The sequence below is a fragment of the Notolepis coatsorum genome (genome assembly GCF_963971535.1).
Source record: "Notolepis coatsorum genome assembly, chromosome: 15".
NCBI classification, from domain to species: domain Eukaryota; kingdom Metazoa; phylum Chordata; class Actinopteri; order Aulopiformes; family Paralepididae; genus Notolepis; species Notolepis coatsorum.
The window spans coordinates 104,847,200-104,868,851 of NC_140179.1; the positions used below are offsets into that span (position 1 = coordinate 104,847,200).

At 47.1% G+C, this 21,652-nt stretch overlaps 1 long non-coding RNA gene across 1 annotated transcript in view; it reads left to right on the top strand.

Annotated features, from left to right (window-relative positions):
- Window positions 1-10,846: 10,846 nt before the first annotated feature.
- LOC311241747 overlaps window positions 10,847-21,652 on the top strand; it is a 35,037-nt gene continuing 24,231 nt past the window's right edge. Inside the window, exon 1 of the long non-coding RNA XR_014620571.1 lies at window positions 10,847-10,925. This is a non-coding gene — a long non-coding RNA (uncharacterized lncRNA). The remainder of the gene's footprint in view (window positions 10,926-21,652) is intronic.

The window sequence follows — 21,652 nt, forward strand, 5'->3', positions numbered from 1 at the left end:
CTTGGGGTGGGCCACCAGGCGCGGTTCGTCCCGACGTCTGGGTGGCGCCTTCTTTTCATGTTAAGATCAACACGCATATCTGCCCTTCTCCTGGAGTAGGCATGTCGGCGTGGTTAGGGCACGGGACTGGTTCTGGTCACGCTGGTCCAGATCAGTTGAACCCGTTGTCCGCCGGGGATGCAGATCTGCTGTTCTGGTACCCTGAGGGACTTGGGCTTTTTTCAGGGGGAAAAATGCCAGGTCGGTCTGGGTGTCACAGGGTTAAGCGCTATGGAGACCCTGGTTGGGTATGTTTTTACTCAGCACTGTCGTCATGGCTTACAGCCATGCCATTCTGTACGCGCTCGATCTCGTCGGATCTCGGCCGCTACACAGGTTGGTCCTGGTTAGTACTTGGTTGGGAGACCGCCGGGGAATACCAGGTACGGTGTGCTTAGGGGCTGGTTCTCCATTATTTTTCGCTCCTCTCTCACGCATGGCGAAGAGGGGCCTGTGGGGGTGGTTTTTTGACCTCCTCTGGTGACCCTGTGCTTCCCGTACCGCCAGGCCCGGTCCGAAGTGATGTTTGCGACCCGTAGGCCTGGGTTAACCCTTTTTGGAAACTGAAACACTTGTACTGCGGTATAGCCGGTGTATACCCGCAGGTGTGTTTTGGAGTTTTTTCTTGAGGGGTTATAGGAACAACCACCGCATTGGGTAACACCGAGGTGGTTGATTCCCTGGTGTGTTGGAGCAGTGTCAACTCCCGGGTTCACCGTTTGAGGGTGCCCCTGCACGTTCATGACGTCTGCCGATCGTGTCAGCCTTCTCTGCCTCGACCCCTCTGGGTGGGGGTTGTTAAATGGAGGCTTGGTCATGCAACACCGCCAGCTTACGCTCCTTCCGCCGGGGCGGCTGTGTTCAGCTGTCCCCTCTGGCGCCTGTCTCGTCCGCAGTCTCCAGGCTAGGGTTAACAGCCTGTTGCCTGGTTTTTCCCCGGTGCGCTGCCTGCTTCCGTTGGTTAACCTTTTTTGTGTGCTTACGGCCATGCTGACTGCCTATTCTGCAGGGTCAGTGTGCCAGGCGGTGTACTATTGGGGGGACGGGGCCCGCTCGGCTTACGGCCATACCGACCTGAACACGCCCGGTCTCGTCCGATCTCGGAAGCTGGGCAGGTTCTGGCCTGGTTGGTTCCGCCTGGGAATACCAGGTGCAGTAACTGAGGGGCCTTTGTCCGAATACGCTGGCGATGTGGGGGGCGGGGCACTACGTGCCCACCTGGTGGGGTCTTGATGCTGGCATCATGGACTTCTCCGGGCCCCCATTCCAGGGAGTCCAGTCCTTTTGGTGGGTCTGGGTCTTCCTTCGTGCTCCGCTGCTACGGCCTTGCCACGGGGTTGGGTTTGCCCTTGACCCCGTGATTCTGGGGGCAGTAACGAGGTTGTTCCTCCGTTCGTTCCCGGGTGGCATGCGGGTTGTGCGTGTGTGTAGTCGTGGGGTCAAGCCACGGTCTGCTCACCCTGTGCGTTGAGTTGCTTGAGTGCCTCTTCGCACGGTCGGGTCCGTCGCCCTCCCGTGACGTCCCTAATAGGGGGGCTACCCTCCATTAGGGGGGGTCGGGGGGGCTCGGCCCTCCCTGTTCTGATGGTTTTGGGGGGCTGTCAGCGGGGTGTATTTGTCAGCCAAGTGGCTCCGCTTGGCCTCCCTTGTGCAGTAGCGATGCCAAGCTAAGCCACTAACGATACAGAACGTTAGGTTATGACTATAACCAAGTTCTGTTAGTTAGGGGCGATGCTTGGCATCGGACGCCGCTGCAGCCCTTGTCCTCACCTTGTGGTGAAAGCTTGGGAAGGAGGAGAGCAGGTGACCACACACCTGCTTATGAAGGTAAGCTGATGAGGGGTGTGGTCAGACTAATACTGGTATTAGAGGTACATTTGTGGTTTATTCAGTACGCGTGCACGTACGCGAGATAGTGCAGTAGCGATGCCAAGCATCGCCCCTAACTAACAGAACTTGGTTATAGTCATAACCTAACGTTAACACTGTCGCCTCACAGCAAGAAGGTCCAGGGTTCGATTCCCGCTTGGGGACCAGGTTTCCATGATGCCAGTTACCCAGGTGGGGTATCTCCCAGGCCTTTCTGTGTGGAGTTTGCATGTTCTCCCCGTGCTCGCAAGGGTTTCAACCCCCGATAAGATAAACCCAATGGAAAAACATGCACAACAACAGATCGCTAACGCTGTGGCGTCCTTGACGAAGACGGACAGGAGCACTTGGATTGGTCCCCGGGGCGTGGCTCACGTTGACGCCCTATCTGCTCCCGGCTGCCCATGGGGGGAAGGACGACGGGATGGGTTAGGCACAGAGACTCAATCGCATCGGCGACTGAGAAAAGGACAATGCATGTGTGTGTGTGTATCCCGGTGTGTGTGTGCCGCTCCAATTGCATGTCCAGTTTGTTGCATGCCGAATAAAGACCGCCCTAAAAGAGGTCCTGCATTATATTATATTATAATCGATTCAATCAATCAATCAATCAATGTGGAACGCCCTACCCACAGTCATAAAAAGATGTGAATCCCTACACACATTCAAAACCGCTCTTAAAGAGCACCTACGGAAGGCTGAAATTCAAAACTGGCTACCGTAAATGTCCAACCCCCCCCCCACCACCTCCTAATAGTCAGTCTCCTCCCCACGTATGTATATATTCTCTCCCCACCGTATGTATATTTCTATCCCACCCACCCACCCCCTGCTAATAGACAGTCTCCTCCCCACCGTATGTATATTTCTCTCCCACCCCCTCCTAATGTACAGTCTCCTCCCCATCATATATTTTCTGTTAGGATCTCTGGGGAACAGTACTGTATATTTGCATATCGTATGTTACAAATGTAACAGTACTATACCTGTATGTCCCTATGCCATATTAATAAATGTCATGTTGTGTATGTCATAAATGTTTGATTGATTGAACATTTTATTAACAGATTGCAGAATGGGTACAATGCAGTACGGCTCAATACACACAATTGTCTTGTTTACATCAGGGTCCCCCATTTTCAATTCATCATACTCTATGAATACATCATGTCACTATGAATTGAAAATGGGGGACCCTGATGTAAACAAGACGAAAGTCTTTCTCTGGTCTGCATCCCCTTAATAGTCTTAACTTAAATTACTATAAGACGTTCATATGTATAGACTTTTCTTTACCTTAATGGTTCGACTGCAATCTACCGTCTTCCTCAGAAGCATTCCATAAGTGATGAAATATGAAAGTCATTATGGTAACTTTTTGGATTTTATCCATTTTGGTTTGGATTATAATTATGACCAAATATCCTCAGATTCAGATTCCTTTATTAAGCCATTTGTGTAAAAACAGTGAATGCATATATATAAAGTGTAAAGTGCAGAGTTCCAGTAAGGACCAGTGCAGTGTCATTGTCATTGTCATTGTGCCAGTGTCACTTGGGGGCGGAGGGGGGGGGCCTGAGGCATTGATCAGCCTGGCGGCTGAGGGGAAGAAACTCAGTCTGTGACGAGCTTTCACAGCCTTTGGGATCCTCAGCCTTCTCCCAGAGGGGAGCAGGGTGAAGAGGCTGTGTCCGGGGTGGGAGGGGTCGGCCATGATCTTTCTTGCCCTCTTCAGCGCCCTGGAGTCGTGCAGGGACCTGAGGGAGGGCAGGGGACAGCCGATCACCCTCTCCGCAGAGCGAATCACCCGCTGCAGCGGGGAACCAGGAGATGATGGAGAGGGTGAGGATAGACTCAATGATGGCAGTGTAAAATTGGGCCATCATGTTCCTCAGCAGTTTGTATTTTTTCAACTGCCGGAGGAAGAACATCCTCCCCTGGGCCTTTTTGAGCAGGCCCGTGATGTTGAGCTCCCATTTCAAGTCCCGGGAGATGGTCATGCCAAGGATATGTCATATGTCATTAATGTATAATAAAAACAGTATTGGACCCAAAATTGACCCTTGCGGTACTCCGCAGACGATGTTCATCAGTGTTGACCTATGTTTGTCAATTTGTACATATTGTTTCCGGTCTTCCAAATAACTTTCCAGCCAATTTAGAACAGTTCCTCTAATACCACATCGATCAATTTTTTTTTTATAATATACCATGATCTATAGTATCAAACACCTTCTTCAAATCTATAAATATTCCTACAGCAAATTTCTTGTTGTCCGTACATGTGGTGATTTCCTCAGTTAGGTCTGTAAGTGCCAATGAAGTTGATCTATTATGTCGGAAACCATACTGGCTGTCGGAAAGCAAGTTATTTTTTTCAATAAAATTGAAAAAAGCTTTTCTAGTATTTTTGAGAACTGAGGTAGGAGAGAGACTGGCCGGTAATTTGTAAAAGTATGTTTATCCCCTGATTTAAATAATGGTATTACTTTTGCTATTTTCATTTTATTTGGAAATGTTCCTGTTTGAAAAGATAAGTTGCAAAATTAGTTAGTGGTTTTATAATTCCCCCAACAATTTTCTTAATCGTCTCCATATCAATATCATTATAATCTTTAGATTTTTTATTCTTACAGTTCAATACAGTGTCCATTACTTCATTTTCATCTACCGGATAAAGAAACATTGAGCTTGAGTTGAAGTCTATCAGTTTATCCAGTGACCCAGTTGTGAATGTAATTTTCTCTGCCAATTCAGGTCCAATACGTACAAAGAATTTATTAAAACCATCAACCACCTCATCCATGTTGCTTATGGACTTTCCATTTACAATAAAATGATCTGGATAGTTCACACCATTAGACCCCTTTCTGATAAGATTATTAAGCACCTTCCAAATACCCTTAATATCATATTTTTTACTTTCTAGTAGATTGGCATAGTATTCCTTTCTACAATTTCTCATAATAATTGTTACCTTGTTTTTATACATTTTATATTTAGACTCTGTTTCATTAGTTCTGTATTTAATAAATCTTCTATACAACAGGTTTTTATTTTTTCAAGCATTTAATAGCCCCATTGTTAACCATGGATTCTTTGTGGAATTTCTTCTCTTGTCCTGTTTTTTTTATTGGACATTTGTTGTCATAAGATGCTTTAAATATTTCCAGAAAAGAGTCATAGGCGACATCAATATTATTTTTTTGGTATACTGTATTCCAATCCTGTTCAATTAAGTTATTTTTTGCCTCCAGGACTTTTCTATACATAGTATCATACACAACAAAAGTTGGTAGATGGTCACTAATGTCATTAAGTAATAGCCCACTCACAGTATTGTTATCTATTATGTTTGTAAAAATGTTATCTATCAGTGTGGCACTATGTGAAGTTATTCTGCTGGGTCTGGTGATTTTAGGATATAGGCTCATGCTGAACATAGTGTCAATGAATTCCTCTGTCAATCTATGTTTTGGGGGATTTAGCAGATCAATATTGAAATCCCCACATATGAATACATCTTTTTGATTATTTATAGAAAATAGTTTTTCCATCCAGTTGTTAAACACATTAATATCTGATCCTGGTGTATATACAGCTAACAACTATATTCTTCTTTTTTGCCAAGCTTATTTCAACTGTTACACATTCAAACACATTTTCTACTGCCAATGACATCTTATCCAACACTTTACAATCCATTTTACTATCAACATATAATGCCACACCCCCTCCACTTTTGTTTTGTCTGTTTGTGTAAAACATGTCATAACCAGGCATGGAGGCCGGCACCTGCAGCAGGGAGAGCTGGTGCTCCAGGACGGGTGGAAGGATGGTGTTGAAGGCCGAGCTGAAGTCCACATACAAGATCCTGACATAGTTGCCCGCGCAGTCCAGATGTTCCAGTGTGTAGTGCAGAGCCATGTTCACAGCATCCTCTGTGGATCTGTTGGCTCTGTACGCGAACTGCAGCGGGTCCAGCACAGGATCTGTGATGAGCTTCAGGTGGGCCAGGACAAAGCGCTCCAGGACCTTCATGACCACAGAGGTCAGGGCGACAGGTCTGTAGTCATTAAGGCCCGTGACCTTGGCCTTCTTGGGGACGGGGATGATGGTTGAGGCCTTGAAGCATGCTGGGACGTGACACAGCTCCAACAAGGCATTAAAAATGGTGGTAAACACCGGGGCGAGCTGGTCAGCGCAGTGCTTCAGGGCAGAGTGGGAGACAGAGTCCGGGCCGGCCGCCTTCTGGGGGTTCTGACTAGAAAACAGCCGTTTCACCTCTCTCACACTGACAGAGAGGGGGGGGGGGGCCCACTGGGGTGGGGGGATGGAGGTTGTGGCTGAGTGGGTGAAGGAAGAGGGCGGGGGGAACCTCTTTCTCAAACCTACAATAAAATTCGTTTAGCTCGTTCGCCAGGGGGAGGCTATCAGGCGCCTGTGGTGACTTCGGCTTATAGTTTGTAATGGTCTTGAGGCCTTTCCAAACGGAGGAGGAATTCCCCTCAGAGAGCTGTTGTCGCAGTTTCTCTGAGAAGCGAAGTTTCGCCTCCCTCACCTCTTTGGCGAACTTGTACTTGGCCTGCCTGAACCGATGAGCGTCTCCACTGAGCCTGGCCACCTCCTTCTCCGACCTCAGCCGCCTGAGTTGGGCTGAAAACCAGGGCTTGTTGTTGTTAAAGATCGTCCTAGAGCGGAGGGGGACACACCTCACCGAGGCTGATGAATGATGTCACAGCTTCTGTACCTATACTTCTGGAACAACACAGTGAAGTATTGGTACAATGTTAATCCTCAGCATCGTGAACAAAAAAATTGTTTTGCACATTTCCAAATGAAAAGGCACGACCAACTGTAGCCTTAACATAATGTGTTTCCTTTTTAACTACTGTGAGCTATGTTTAATTTAATTGCACTTAAAGTCGATATATGTATTTAACTTCTGCATTTAAGTGTGTGTGTGTGTGTGTGTGTGTGTGTGTGTGTGTGTGTGTGTGTGTGTGTGTGTGTGTGTGTGTGTGTGTGTGTGTGTGTGTGTGTGTGTGTGTGTGAGATCAGGCAGGCCGTCCACAACAACTGATAAAAAATAACATGTAAAGGGCTTCTCTTGTGTTGCATCATGTACAGGCCGCACAGTGGACTTCCACTGCATGATTTAATATCCTGCCTGACACTGTCACAACAAATGAGTCAAGTCAAGAGTCAAGAGTTTTATTTGTCACGGCATACAAGTATACAATGAAATGCGGGTGGTCTTGCCTGCAACGATGTGCAATACAGTGGTACAACATAGAATCCAAGAAAAACAACATTGTGCAATAAACGGGTAACAGGTAACATGGTGTGACATCTCGGTATCTGTACATAGTTATTTACAGAGCATATAGGACATGCTAGGTAGCTTTGGTAGTGCAATACACTGTTACTGTTGCTATACTAATTTAAAGTGGCCTTTCCTTTTGGCCATAAGTGAGGGTGTGTGCGGCATGAGTGTGTGCCCGCTCATGTTAAAGTGTTAAAGTGGCTGCTAGTGTGTGAGCGTGCACAGCGTGCGTGTCGTGTGTGTGCTCATGTGTGCTTGTGTGTGGATAGTTCAGTGTTCTGTGGCACTCAATGTTCATTGTTCAAGGCTCTGATGGCCTGGGGGAAGAAGCTGAGCCTAAGCCTCTCTGTCCTAGTAGCTGGGGTTCGCAGGCGTCTGCCTGACCTCAGCAGCTGGAACAGGCTGTTATTGGGGTGGTGGGGGTCTTTCATTATTCTGCAGGCTCTGGATTTGCACCTCTTGTTGTATAGAACCTGCAGGGGAGGTAGTGCAATACCCGTGGTACGCTCGGCTGAGCGCACCACTCTCTGTAGGGCCTTCTTGTCCTGTGCCGTGCTGTTTCCATACCAGGCAATGATGTTTCCGGTCAAGATGCTCTCTACAGCTCCTGAGTAGAAGGACTGGAGTATCTTCCCCGATACTCTGAACTTCCTTAACTGGCTCAGGTGGTAGAGGCGCTGCTTCGCCTTCTTTACTACTGTGTCTATGTGTGTTGACCATGTCAGATCCTCTGAGATGTGGACCCCCAGGTACTTAAAGCTGCTCACCCTGTCCACGGTAGCCCTGTTAATCATCAGTGGTGTGTGTGTCTCCTGCTGTCCTCTCCTATAATCCACGATCAGCTCCTTGGTTTTACCAATGTTCAGGAGCAGGCTGTTGTCCTGGCACCAGCACTCCAGTACCTCAACCTCCTCCCGGTAGGCCTTCTCGTCGTTGTCCGAGATCAGCCCCACCACCACCGTGTCGTCTGCGAACTTCACTATGGAGTTGGAGCTGAACTTGGCCACACAGTCGTGTGTGTAGAGTGAGTACAGCAGGGGGCTCAGAACACAGCCCTGGGGGGACCCGATGCTCAGGGTGATGGTGTTGGAGGTCTGACCCCCCACCCTGACCGCCTGGGGTCTTTCACTCAGAAAGTCCAGTACCCAGGCGCTCAGGGCGGAGCTCAGACCCAGCTCGATCAGCTTGTCCACCAGTCTGGTGGGGACTATGGTGTTGAACGCTGAGCTGTAGTCAATGAACAACTATCAGTCTATCAGTGAGCTGGATGCAATCCTACCTTGAGGGGAGGGAACAGATGGTAGAGGTAAACAGTACCCTATCCCCCCCCCCCCCCTCACAGTGAGCTGTGGTGTTCCACAAGGAAGCATACTAGGACCGCTACTGTTCCTAATTTATGCAAATGACATGTCGTCAGCTTGTGACTGCAACTTGTTCCTGTTTGCGGACGACTCAGCCCTGCTGGTCTCTGACAAGAACAAGTTACAGGTTGAAAAAACCCTCAGCTCGGAACTAGGCAAAATCTGCATAATGGCTCGCTGATAACAAACTATCATTACACATGGCCAAAACAGAGTCCATTCTCTTCGTTTCAAATAACAAACTCAGCAAGACCGACGGCTTCTCAGTTACAGTGGGTGACAATATTGTCACAAGGAAAGATGAAATTACCTACCTGGGTTCCATCCTAGAGGCTAATCTCTCCTGTGACAAAATGGCATCCAATGTAATAAAAAAAGTCAACCAACGAACTCGATTCTTGTACTGGATCTCCTCTCTGGTAAACAAGAATACCCTGAAGACTCTGGCAGGAGCACTCATTCAAGGGTACTACGACTATGCTTGCACCTCATGGTACCAAAGCACCTCAAAGGTGCTAAAAACAAAATTACAAACATCTCAAAACAAACTGGTCAGACTACTGCTTGACCTTACTCCTAGAACCCACCTCACCCCTGCCCACTTTGACAACCTAGGATGGCTTAGAGTAGACGACAGAGTACAGCAACTTGCAATGGGCCTGGTCTACAAGATACACTACACGACCAAGGTACCCATGTACATGTCAAAATACTTCCCAAAGGTCAGTGAATACCACGATCACAACACCAGAGGGAGCTCCACAAATCATGTTAAACCCAGATTCGGCTCAAACAAGGGACTAAGCATGTTTCGCAATTATGCCACATCAATGTGGAACGCCCTACCCAAAACTGTAAAGGAATGTGAATCACTACCCACTTTCAAAACCACTCTCAAGGGACACCTACGGGAGACTGCAATTCGAAACTGGCCCCTGTAAATGTCCTAACCCAACCCCCTCCAATGTACAGTAATTTACCTAGTATGGTTGTCAATATTCCAATGTACAATTGTGCTTGTTTGTACAGTGCCCCCCCCCCCCCCCCCAATGTACAGTGTTGCTTGTTTATACAGTGTTTCCCCCCCCCCACCTCTAATGTAAATTACCCAGTATGGTTGTCAATATCCCAATGTACCCAACCCCCCCCCCCCACACAACCCCACCCAACCTCCTCCAATGTACAGTTTCTACGTCAAATGTATATACTCCCTTTTCTTGACTCTTTTTGTATCACAAACAGTACTGTATTTGCAAATCTGGTATGTCATAAATGTATAGATGTAGCAGTAGGCCTACTGTCTATCTGTATGTCATGTATGTCATATATGTCCTGATGAATTGAAAATGGGGGACCCTGATGTAAACAAGACGAAAGTCTTTCTCTGGTCTGCATCCCCTTAACAATTGTGTGTATTGAGCTGTACTGTATTGTACCCATTCTGCAATCTGTTAATAAAGTTTTCAATCAATCAATCAATCAATCATGCAAATGGTTATCTTCTAATCTATCAAAAAACAACAACATATATAACAGATTTGCAAATACAGTACTGTTTGTGATACAAAAAGTGTCCAGAAAAAGAGTGTATATACATTTAACATTACATGGTAACGTTATCTAACTGCATTTAGAATCTAACAAGCTATTAACTTATGATAAACATTAACTAAAGATTGCTACATAAAATACCACTATTGACTACATCCATGAGTGGTCTGCTAATGCGTTAAAATGTAAAAAATGCAGTAAGTAAGTAAAGTAAACTTACGAGCGAGTACAGTTTCTACGCCAAATGTATATACACTCCTTTTCTGGACACTTTTGTATCACAAACAGTACTGTATTTGCAAATCTGATATGTCATAAATGTATAGATGTAGCAGTACTGTCTATCTGTATGTCATGTATGTCATATATGTTATGATGAATTGAAAATGGGGGACCCTGATGTAAACAAGACGAAAGTCTTTCTCTGGTCTGCATCCCCTTAACAATTGTATGTATTGAGCTGTACTGTACTGTACCCATTCTGCAATCTGTTAATAAACTTTTCAATCAATCAATCAATCAATGCCGCCTCGGCAACAATGAAATGAATGGCGATGAGCTGAAAGCTTGAACTACGGACCCCCCCTGAGCGCTTTACTTCCGCATTCCACGATAACAACACAAGCTGATGGGAGTGTCTTAACTTTCTCTCTCTACGGCTTTGTTTGGTAGAAGAAGGCATTCAGTCTCCGGCGTCACAGGAGACACTCACGGCTGGAGGGAGAATCAGAAGCAGAAGATATCACATCGCCGCTCAACCTTACGCCAAAAGTACACAGGTAAATCAAACGGGGCTTTTGTTTGACTAACTAACACTGAATATTATATTGTGACTGTAAAATGTGCTCTGCTAGCTCTGTTAGCTCTGCTGGCTCTGCTGGCTAACTGTTAGCTCTGTTAGCCGGGAGACCAGCAGACGCCGGTGGGCTAAGTGAGATGGACCTGCCGGGTCAGGAATATACCAACACGCGTTCTCAGTTTATAGCTAACGTTACCTCAAGTCGGTTAAATGTTTGACGAATGCAAGCAAACCGTAATCTTAACAGCCGTTAGCACGTTAGCTACTAGCTAAGCCAGTGAGCAACCACCGTGGAAATGGAGTTCGAAATATTAGCTGAGCCAGCTAGCGTGCTAACGTCGACTACCAGTGTTCAAGTTATGACCGATATAATAAACACTCTTGACGACCTGCTTTAACTCCATAGGTTGTGGTGTTTATTATCCTTCTCGTAGACACTTCCACACAGCGTTGTTTCGGTAGCATACATGGAATTAACTACTTCCGGCGCATGAGCGCCTAATATGGTCTGGTCTTAGAGACACACACACAATTGTACTTCCAGTACAATCATTCACATGACATCTCCCCTTCTTTGAGTCAGAGACAGTGTATACTGTTGAATACAAAATTAGTGCAGTGTCCTCTCAAACGAGCAAATAATCTGAGCTCTTAGAAGTGCAAGGTAATACTGTAACCACAATATCAATCAGTTCATTCTTTTTAAATAGAAAAGTGCCATTAATCAAAGTGCTATAATAATAAATAGAAAAGTGCCATTAACCAAAGTGTCATCATAACAATACTTCCTTTCCCCCTTTCCCCCTTTTCTTTTAACAGAGAAAGTCACAATAGAACATAAACCAACATTGTGTGTTACTTTTTTTTTTTTTTTTTTTTACTGAGGGTATGGGGTAGACAACCCAGTCACCTCTGTAGCTGCCGGAGGTTATTCTGCTCCATTGAGGCAAGCCACATGTCTAATAACACACAAAGTCTTTAAATCTCTCAGGTGGACGGATGACTCTGCCCCTGGAAGTCACCCGAGCTGGTTCTGGAAGACGATTCTCAGGCCCTGCCGGCGCCGGGACAGTCTCACGAACAGGGGAAACAGGCTCCCTAGCAGGTGACACGGCCCCTCCAAGAGCCGAAACCCCGATGATGATCTCGTCGTCTACGTCGTCGTCGATCACCATGGCTTTCCTCCGCTCCAGATAGGACGGGGTGCAGAGCGGCGTGACGTCACTCGGAGGTGTAAGCTGGGGTGGCGATGGTTGCTCGCTCGCCTGCATGTCCTCTGCCTCTCCAGGAAGGAATGTAGGTCGTAGGTGGCGCCTGTTCCTCCGCAAGGTCCCGTGGTCTGTCTGGATCAGATAGGACCTCGGAGCTGAGTGTGGCTGCTGAACTGTTGCTGCTGTCGTCCAGCCGGACTCACCGTCGAGTTTCACTGCCACGCTCTGCCCTGGCCTGAGAGGTGGAAGTGCTCTGGCACCATAGCGTCGGTTGTAAGCATGCCTGTAGCTCCTTTTCGCCCTGGCGTCAGCTTCACGCACCTTAGCGAAGTCGGGCCACACAGGCAACAGCACTTTATCGACTGTAGGCACCGTCGTCTTGATCTGGCGGCCCATCATCAGCTGTGCAGGACTGGCACCCGTGGCTTGTATTGGTGTAGCTCTGTAACTCATGAGAGCCAGAAACGGGTCATCCTGCCGTAGGATCCTCTTCGCAGTCTGCACTGCTCTCTCAGCCCCACCGTTGGCCTGAGGATAGTGAGGACTAGAGGTGATGAGTTTAAAGTCATATGTCACAGTGAAACTCTCAAACATCTTGCTCGTGAACTGTTTAGCATTATCAGTGTGAAGCTCATCTGGACAACCCCACCTGGCGAAGATATTTTTCAGACGAGCAATTGTGGTCTCACTCTTCATGTTTGGTAGATGAGCTATTTCTATGTAGCGAGAATAATAGTCAACAACTACCAAGTAGTTTTCTTTCTCGTACTCACAGATGTCCGCCCCGATCGCCTGCCAGGGCCTCTGTGGTAGTGGCGTTGTAATCAGAGGCTCCTTCCTCTGTGTAGGTCTGACCTGCATGCACTCGGGACATTTTGTCACCAGTTCCTGGACCTCTCTCTCCAGCCCGGGCCACCACACACTCATGCGTGCCCGTTCCCTGCACTTGGTGATGCCCTGGTGCCCGTCATGCAACCGGTTGAGTATCTCTTTCCTCATACTGTGAGGAATAACGATGCGGTCTCCGTACAGCACAAGACCCTTTGATAATGACAGGCTGTTACAGCAGTGGTGATATGCTTTGCCTTGTGCTGGTACACTGCTCACGTGCTTCGGCCATCCATCTGTGATCAGTCTGCTCACCACCAGAAGGTCGTAGTCCACGCTCGTCTCCTGCTGTTTATGGTCTGTATGGACTATGAAGCTGTCTAGGCCATAGAGGTAAGTGGAAAATCGTTCACAGGCCCAAACAGCAGCTAAACACTCCTTCTCTATTTGCGCGTAGCGCTTCTCAGCATCAGTTAGTGTCCTTGAACAGAATGCAACGGGTTTCAGTCCATCTGAGTGTCTCTGTAGCAGTACACTGCCCAGCCCGTAGCTGCTTGCATCTGAACTCACTATGGTAGGTTTGTTTACATCATAGAATGCCAGTGTAGGTGCGGTGGAGAGGAGTTGCTTTACCTTGTGGAATGCGTTGTCTTGTGCTGCGTCCCACATCCACACAGCCTCGCACTTCAGCAGGTCGTTGAGTGGCTTTATCACTTCCGATAAGTTAGGCAAGAAGCGCCCGAGATAATGGACCATGCCTAGGAACCTTCTTAAGCCTGGCACGTCACTTGGTGGCTGTAGCTCTGTGATGGCGCTTACTTTTGAGGGGTCAGGCTGGATGCCCTCACTGTCAATTCGATGCCCCAAGTAGCTCAGCTGCCTTTGGCGCAGAACGCACTTCTTGTCGTTGAGCTTTAGACCTGCACTCTCCAGGATACGTAGAACATTCTGGAGTCTCCCCTCGTGCTCCTTATCATCTGTACCATGGACAAGGATGTCGTCCATGTACACCTCCACTCCCTCTTGGCCTCTGAACAGCCGAGACATTTCTCTCTGAAAGATCTCCGGTGCACTGGAGATCCCGAAAGGAAGCCGCTTAAAAAAAAATCTACCCACTGGGGTGATGAATGTGGTCAGTTTAGCGGTTTCTCTCTCTAGTGGAATTTGCCAGAAACCACTTTCCGCGTCGAGTAGGGAGAACACTCGAGACTCCGCCAGCTTTGGTAATATGTCATCTATGGTGGGCAGAACATATCTCTCCCTCTTCACAGCCACGTTCAGTCGTTTTAGATCAACACAGATCCTCACCTCATCAGTTTTCTTGGGGACTGGAACCATGGGAGCACACCACTCTGTTGGCTCACTGATCTCCTCTATGACGCCGCACTTGAGCATCCTCTCCAGCTCCTTCTTGACTTTGGGAAGCAGAGGAGCAGACACTCTCCTCGCTGTGTTAATGCTGTATGGGACAGCATCGTCCCGCAGGCATATTCTCACAGGTTTTATTTTCAAGAGGCCCAGATCCGCCCCGAATGTGCCCTGTACCTCCTCCACTCTCTTCACCAGTCCCATTGCCACCGCAACATCACGGCCTAACAGGTTGCTGCCATTTGCTGTCTTAATCACATGGATGTTGAACTTATATTGCCGGCCCTTGTACTTAGATGTGGTAGTGAACAGTCCTAGACATTCAAGTCTACCTCCGGGGCTGTCGAAAGCTGTGAAGTCACTGGATAACTGGGGCAGGTGTTTGAGCTGATGGTAGGTGTCATCTGAAATCACACTGGCGTCTGCACCAGTGTCAATTTTGAAAGTGAGAGGAGTGTCACAGACGTTCAGTTCAACAGTCCATGGCCTATTGGAATCTGTCACGTAGAGGTATTTTGTTTTTATCTCACCAAGGAAGTGTCCTTCACTGTAACTGTCATCCTGCTGCTCCATTGTTGTCAGCTCATTCACTCTTGCAGAGCGACACACAGCGGCAAAATGTCCAATCTTCTGGCAGTGTCTGCACTTTGCCTGCCTGGCTGGACACTGCACATTGTTCGGGTGGTCCCTTCCACACCTAAAACACTTCGTTCCTGTAGCACCACCTGCTGCTTGGAAGCCGCCACTGCCCCGCGCTATTCCCCGCCCTCTGTTTTGTTGGAAAGGCGCAGCGCGCGCATTGTGTCTGACCTCACTCAGGAATGTAGTATCTCCGCAGTTACAACAGCTGTGTGTGACCTCACTGAGGAATGCTGCATCTGCCGAGCCCGCTCTAGACTGTTGGCTAATTTGCCCCTTTATCTGCTCAGACTGTCTCACCATCTCGATGGCTTTCTCCAGCGTCAGATCTGCCATTAATTGTAGCTTTTCTGACATCTCTTTATCCAGGATTCCTATCACCAGTTTATCCCGAATATTTTCTATCTTCACCGGACCAAACTGACAGGTCTCGGCCAGCTCGTAGAGCGTCCGGATGTATTCCTCCGCAGACTCGCCCCTCTTTTGCGAGCGGAGGTAAAAACGAGCACGTTCGTGGATAATGTTTACTTTCGGAGTGAAATAACGATTCAACTTGTCCAACACAATCACATAGTTGTCCTTGTCATCAACGTCCTCCCGTACCTCGAAATGCAATGTGTTGAAAACTTGCTCAGCCTCCTTGCCGAGCGCATATAGCAACGTGCTAACCTGCACAGGTCCATCCTCCCTGTCTAGTTTTGTGGCTAGCCGGTAGCGCTGGAACCGTTGCCTCCACTCCGGCCACAGTTCTGGGCGAGTGAAATCAAAGTTGTCGGGAGGGTTAAACTTGGCCATCTTCACTGGTTTACTTCTGACACCATGTTCAAGTTATGACCGATATAATAAACACTCTTGACGACCTGCTTTAACTCCATAGGTTGTGGTGTTTATTATCCTTCTCGTAGACACTTCCACACAGCGTTGTTTCGGTAGCATACATGGAATTAACTACTTCCGGCGCATGAGCGCCTAATATGGTCTGGTCTTAGAGACACACACACAATTGTACTTCCAGTACAATCATTCACATGACAACCAGCGCAGTGTTATCGTTTGAACTTTGGATGCAACACACCTCCGTCTGTTATAATAACGTGATGTATAAACGCTATAGATGTTCACTTTCCACAACGGTACGTACTTGTCTTTAGTGTAGAATAACGGTTAGTCCTGTACTGTAGCCGCACGAGGACGGCTGTTAGCTAAGTAAGTTAGCTAGCTAACACAAGCTAAATGTGTGCAGCTGGAGTGTAGCAGCTGATCGCGAAGTAAATACAACAGTGTTTAGAGTTCTGCCATGTTGTAGACAAGTCAGGTTGTTTACTTCTAACATATCCCTTTGATTGATTGATTGAAAAGTGTATTAACAGATTGCAGAATGAGTACAGTACAGCCCAATAGCTATGACATTAAGTTTGTTCAAAACCTTTTTGTCACAGTCAAGAGGGGCAGAACTAACAACTGAGCTGCAAAGAACACGTGGGACAGATGTAGCAGATGTTACAAAAACAAATGGCTGCACACAACCTTGCAGAGGCCATACATCCAACTAATGGAAGATAGTTTAATTAACTTTAATTAGCAGATTGCAGAATGGGTACAGTACAGTACGTCTCAATACACACAATTGTTAAGGGGGTGCAGACCAGAGAGACTTTCGTCTTGTTTACATCAGGGTCCCCCATTTTCAATTCATCATATGACACACACGACATACAGATAGACAGTACTGCTACATCTATACATTCATGACATACCAGATTTGCAAATACAGTACTGTTTGTGATACAAAAAGAGTCCAGAAAAGGGAGTATGTACATTTGATGTAAAAACTGTACATTGGAGGAGGTTGGGTGGGGTTGTGTGGGGGGGGTTGGTTAGGAGGGGTGGGTGGGGGGGGGGGAAACACTGTACAAGCAAAACTGTACATTGGAATATTGACAACCATACTAGGTAATTTACTGTACATTGGAGGTGGTTGGGGGGGGGAAACACTGTACAAACAAGCAAAACTGTACATTGGAATATTGACAACCATACTAGGTAAATTACTGTACATTGGAGAGGGTTGGATTAGGATATTTACAGGGGCCAGTTTCGAATTGCAGTCTCCCGTAGGGGTTCCGTGAGAGTGGTTTTGAAAGTGGGTAGTGATTCACATTCCTTTACAGCTTTAGGTTGGGCGTTCCACATTGATGTGGCATAATTGCGAAAACGTGTTTAGTCCCTTGTTTGAGCCGAATCTGGGCAGGGCTGTACGCTAAGCTTTTTCACTAGGGGCACACTTGCCCCTAAATGAGAAATTTAGGGGCAAATAATATTTTTTAGGGGCAAATTTTTAAATAACTATTTTACCATTATAGTAGGGCTGGGCGATATGGCCTCTAAATGATATTGCGATATTTTTTGGCCATATCACGATACACAATATATATCGCAATATTTTGACATTTCCTAAAGCACTTAAAAATGCTTGATTTAACCCTTTGATGCATACAGTCACGCCAATATGATGATTATAATAAGTCCCTGCAACATATGTTTGCATTATTAAACCATGAAGATGCTTTAAAAAATAATTTAATGAAAATGTACTAAGAGTAGTCTACTGACACACTAATAAAAAAAATTATTTACATCTAAGACTATTTATATAAAAACTCTTGGGTGCCCTTTTTTTGCACAGTACTGTGTTTTCTATCCACTTTAGCCAAACACACACACACATATATATATATATATATATATATATACTACTGTGAGAAAATAATAATTACACACAAAGGGATAATGGCTTATAGCAGACTTAATGATTTTAGAATATTTCAGATAATGAAATTAAATGTTTATCATCAACTATCCAGTTAGTATTTATACTGTCTGTAACGTTTGGCTACTTTAAATCATTGAATGTAGAGAGAGAGCGAGAGAGAGAGAGAGGGGGCGAGAACGTTCTAGGTTCGCGTTTTGATCGTCTAAGCTGCCGTAGGTGATGACGTCACACTCGAATGTAAACAGGAAGAGTCTAACACGGAGATGGAAAGTCACAGTGGATGATATACAGAAACGAATAACTAATAAATATGAAGTTATGTTTAAACTTCTGTTGTCAAGCGTTGTCACTTGTCAATATAACCCACCCCCTTTCCTCACTTTTCCACCGTCCCTGCTTCACTCGGGACCACCAGCTAACGTTAGCCTATAGCTCCGCCGTCCCTGCTTCACTCGGGACCACCAGCTAACGTTAGCCCATTGCTCGTGTCAATTAAATTGCATGTTATTAAATGTCCGCGCTGGTCTGTCTAATGAAATTACAACCGCAACATTATGTCGCCTGTACAGCCCTGGTTATAGGCTAATGTTAGTGTAGTGAAATGCGAATGAAGGGGTGAAATCACTATTCGCAAGCTTGCGAGTAGATATAATTTTTCATTTGCACCGGCCAAATTAGGGGGCAATTTGCGACGATCTCGTCGCAGCGTACAGGCCTGCTGGGTTTAACATGATTTGTGGAGCTCCCTCTGGTGTTGTGATCGTAGTATTCACTGACCTTTGGGAAGTATTTTGACATGTAGTTTCAAGTTTCAAGTTTCTTTAATAGTTGTCATACAGAAGTACAGAATACTTTCATACAAAATGCTTCTTACTGTTACGCTCCAGAGACTGTGCTAGACAAGATAGTATCAAATAACATAGTATAGCATGTAAGTTAGAAGTAGAAAATGAGGCCACAGTGTTCAGTATAGACTATGTACAATGTTTGATGCAGAATAGACGTAACTGAGTTACCATATAATATACAATACTATGCAGTGTACTAATGTACAATATTATATAGTGCAAAGCAGAAATGCAGAAATGGGATGAGGTACAATTTAGGTACAATTTACAGTAAAGTGTACGAGTTGTAGTGCAATCCTTCATCAATAAATATAAAGTGTGGGGAGTGGGTGCTACAGTGTGTTTGTTTAAAGTGAGTGTGTGCTATAAAGTGTGGGGAGTGGGTGCTACAGTGTTTGTTTAAAGTGTGTGTGTGCGTGTGGATGTGTGTGCTATGTGCGTTTGATGGTTGTTGTTGTGTAGTGTTCATTGTTCGTTAAGCAGCCTGATGGCCTGGGGATAGAAGCTTCTTCTGAGTCTTTCTGTGCTCGCCTTGAGACTCCGGTATCGCTTGCCTGACCGCAGCAGTTCAAAGAGGCAGTTGTTCGGGTGGCTCGAGTCCTTAATAATTCTCTTAGCCTTCCCCCTGCACCGCTTGTTGTAAATGTTCTGGAGGGTGGGGAGCCCCCCTCAGATTGTGCGTTCGGCTGAACGTGTCACTCTTTGTAGTCTGCTTCGGTCTTGTGCAGTGCTATTCCCAAACCAGGAGGTGATGTTGCCAGTCAGGATGCTCTCTATTGTACATGAGTAGAAGTTCTTAAGGATCTTCTGACTGACTTGGAACTTCCTTAGGCGCCTGAGGAAGTAGAGGCGTTGTCGTGCCTTCTTCACAACACTGTCCATGTGTGTGGTCCATGTCAAGTCCTCGGATATGTAGGCTCCGAGGTACTTAAAGCTGTTGACTCTCTCAACCGGTGCCCCGTCGATGCTGAGGGGGCTGTAGTCCTTGACCCCCGACCTCCTGAAGTCCACAATCATCTCCTTTGTTTTGCTGACGTTCAGGGAGAGGCTGTTTTCCTGGCACCATCCCGCCAGGACCTTGACCTCTTCCAGGTAGGCCCTCTCGTCGTTGGCAGAGATCAGGCCCACCACCACTGTGTCGTCGGCAAATTTGATGATTGTGTTGCTACTCCGCTGAGCCACACAGTCGTGTGTGTACAGGGAGTAGAGGAGGGGACTCAGAACACAGCCCTGGGGGGCCCCTATGTTGAGGGTGATGGATGAGTAAAGACATGGCGCGACCCCGATCAGTCGCCTTTGGTTTAGCTCCGCGACGATTGTGCACATTTTTAGCTATTATGTTTGTTTTTTCGACTTTTTTTATTAAAACATCACTGGCGGGTATGTCATACGACCGCCAGACACTTATGGACCTAAACTCCGGACTCAAAGAGGAGTTGGGAGACACTTTATGCCCAGAATGGCTAACAGAAATCAAGCGGGAGAACGACAACAAAGGAAACGGCAGAAAGAAGCATAGAGGTAGACGAGGCGGTATCAGACTTAGATTAAAAAGATCTGCTTACCGTCCAGCAATTCCATCCATCTTTCTGGCGAATGCACGTTCGTTGGAGGGAAGGATGGACGACTTGAGAGCGAGGGTCCGATTCCAACGGGAGATGAGAGACGTTAACGTCATGTGTTTCACTGAGACATGGCTCAAGCCAGCGACGCCGGACAACAGCGTCTCTCCATCGGACAATTTCACCGTCCTGAGAGCAGATCGCACGGCAGCCTCTGGGAAGAGCATCGGAGGTGGGGTCTGCATCCTCACGAACAATCTCTGGGTTAATCCCAAGGAAGTACATGTCCTCTCAAGTTCATGCTCCCCAGATATGGAACATCTCCAGATCCTGTGTCGCCCGTATCACCTACCCCGTGAGTTTACCGCGGTCATTTTATCCGTCGTGTATATTCACCCACAGGCAAATACTGGCAAAGCGCTGGGGGAATTACACGACTACATCAACAAACAGCAGATCAAGCACCCAGAAGCCGCGACGATAGTGACTGGTGACTTCAATCAGGCAAACCTGAAAAAAGTGATGCCGACCTTTTTTCAGCACATCGCCTGCTCCACAAGAGGGGGGAACACACTCGACCACTGCTACACCCCGTTCAGAGCTGCCTACAAGGCTGTAGCGGCTCCGCCACTGATGGGCTCTACAAGCGCGAGCGATCACGACTCCATTTTTTTAATTCCAGCATACAAACAAAGATCGCGTGACGTCGTCGTGTCACGTGAGACAAAAAAGTGGTCTGACGAATCAGAGACCGAGCTCTGTGACGCGTTCGCGGATACAGACTGGGACATGTTTAAAGGAAGCGCCAGTGACGTCAGCGAGTACGCGGATACCGTTGTTTGTTACATAGCAACAGTGGCAGACGGCATTGTCCTCACAAAGAAGGCGCGGGTTTTCCCAAACCAGAAACCTTGGGTGGACAGCACTATAAGAACAGCCCTAAACTCACGCACCACGGCTTATAACCTGGGCAGAGAGTCAGGAAATATGGAAGAATACAAGGCTTCAGTCTACACTCTGCGCAAGGCTGTTAAACTTGCTAAGAGGACAAATGCTGAGAAACTGGAGACACAAATGGCACAAAACGACACAAGAGGCTTGTGGAGGGGACGAAGACAATAACTGACTACAAAGTCAGCGCCCCCTCAATGGGGAGCGACGACGCCTCTCTAGCGGACAAACTCAACTCCTTCTACGCTCGGTTCGGTGTAGACAGTGTCGCCGCTAGCCCTCTGGCTAGTGACGTCACTGGCGCACCGGCTGTTGTGGAGGGGGGGGGGCAACCGCGGGGGGGCGGGGGCGCTCTCTCGTTGTCGGAACACAGTGTGAGAAGAGCATTTATGCAGGTGAACACCAGGAAGGCTGCAGGCCCAGATGGTATAACAGGACGCATACTTAAGTCCTGTGCAAACCAGCTTGCCCCGGTGTTCACCGCCATATTTAATCAATCCCTGGCGGAGTCAGTAGTCCCTGCCTGC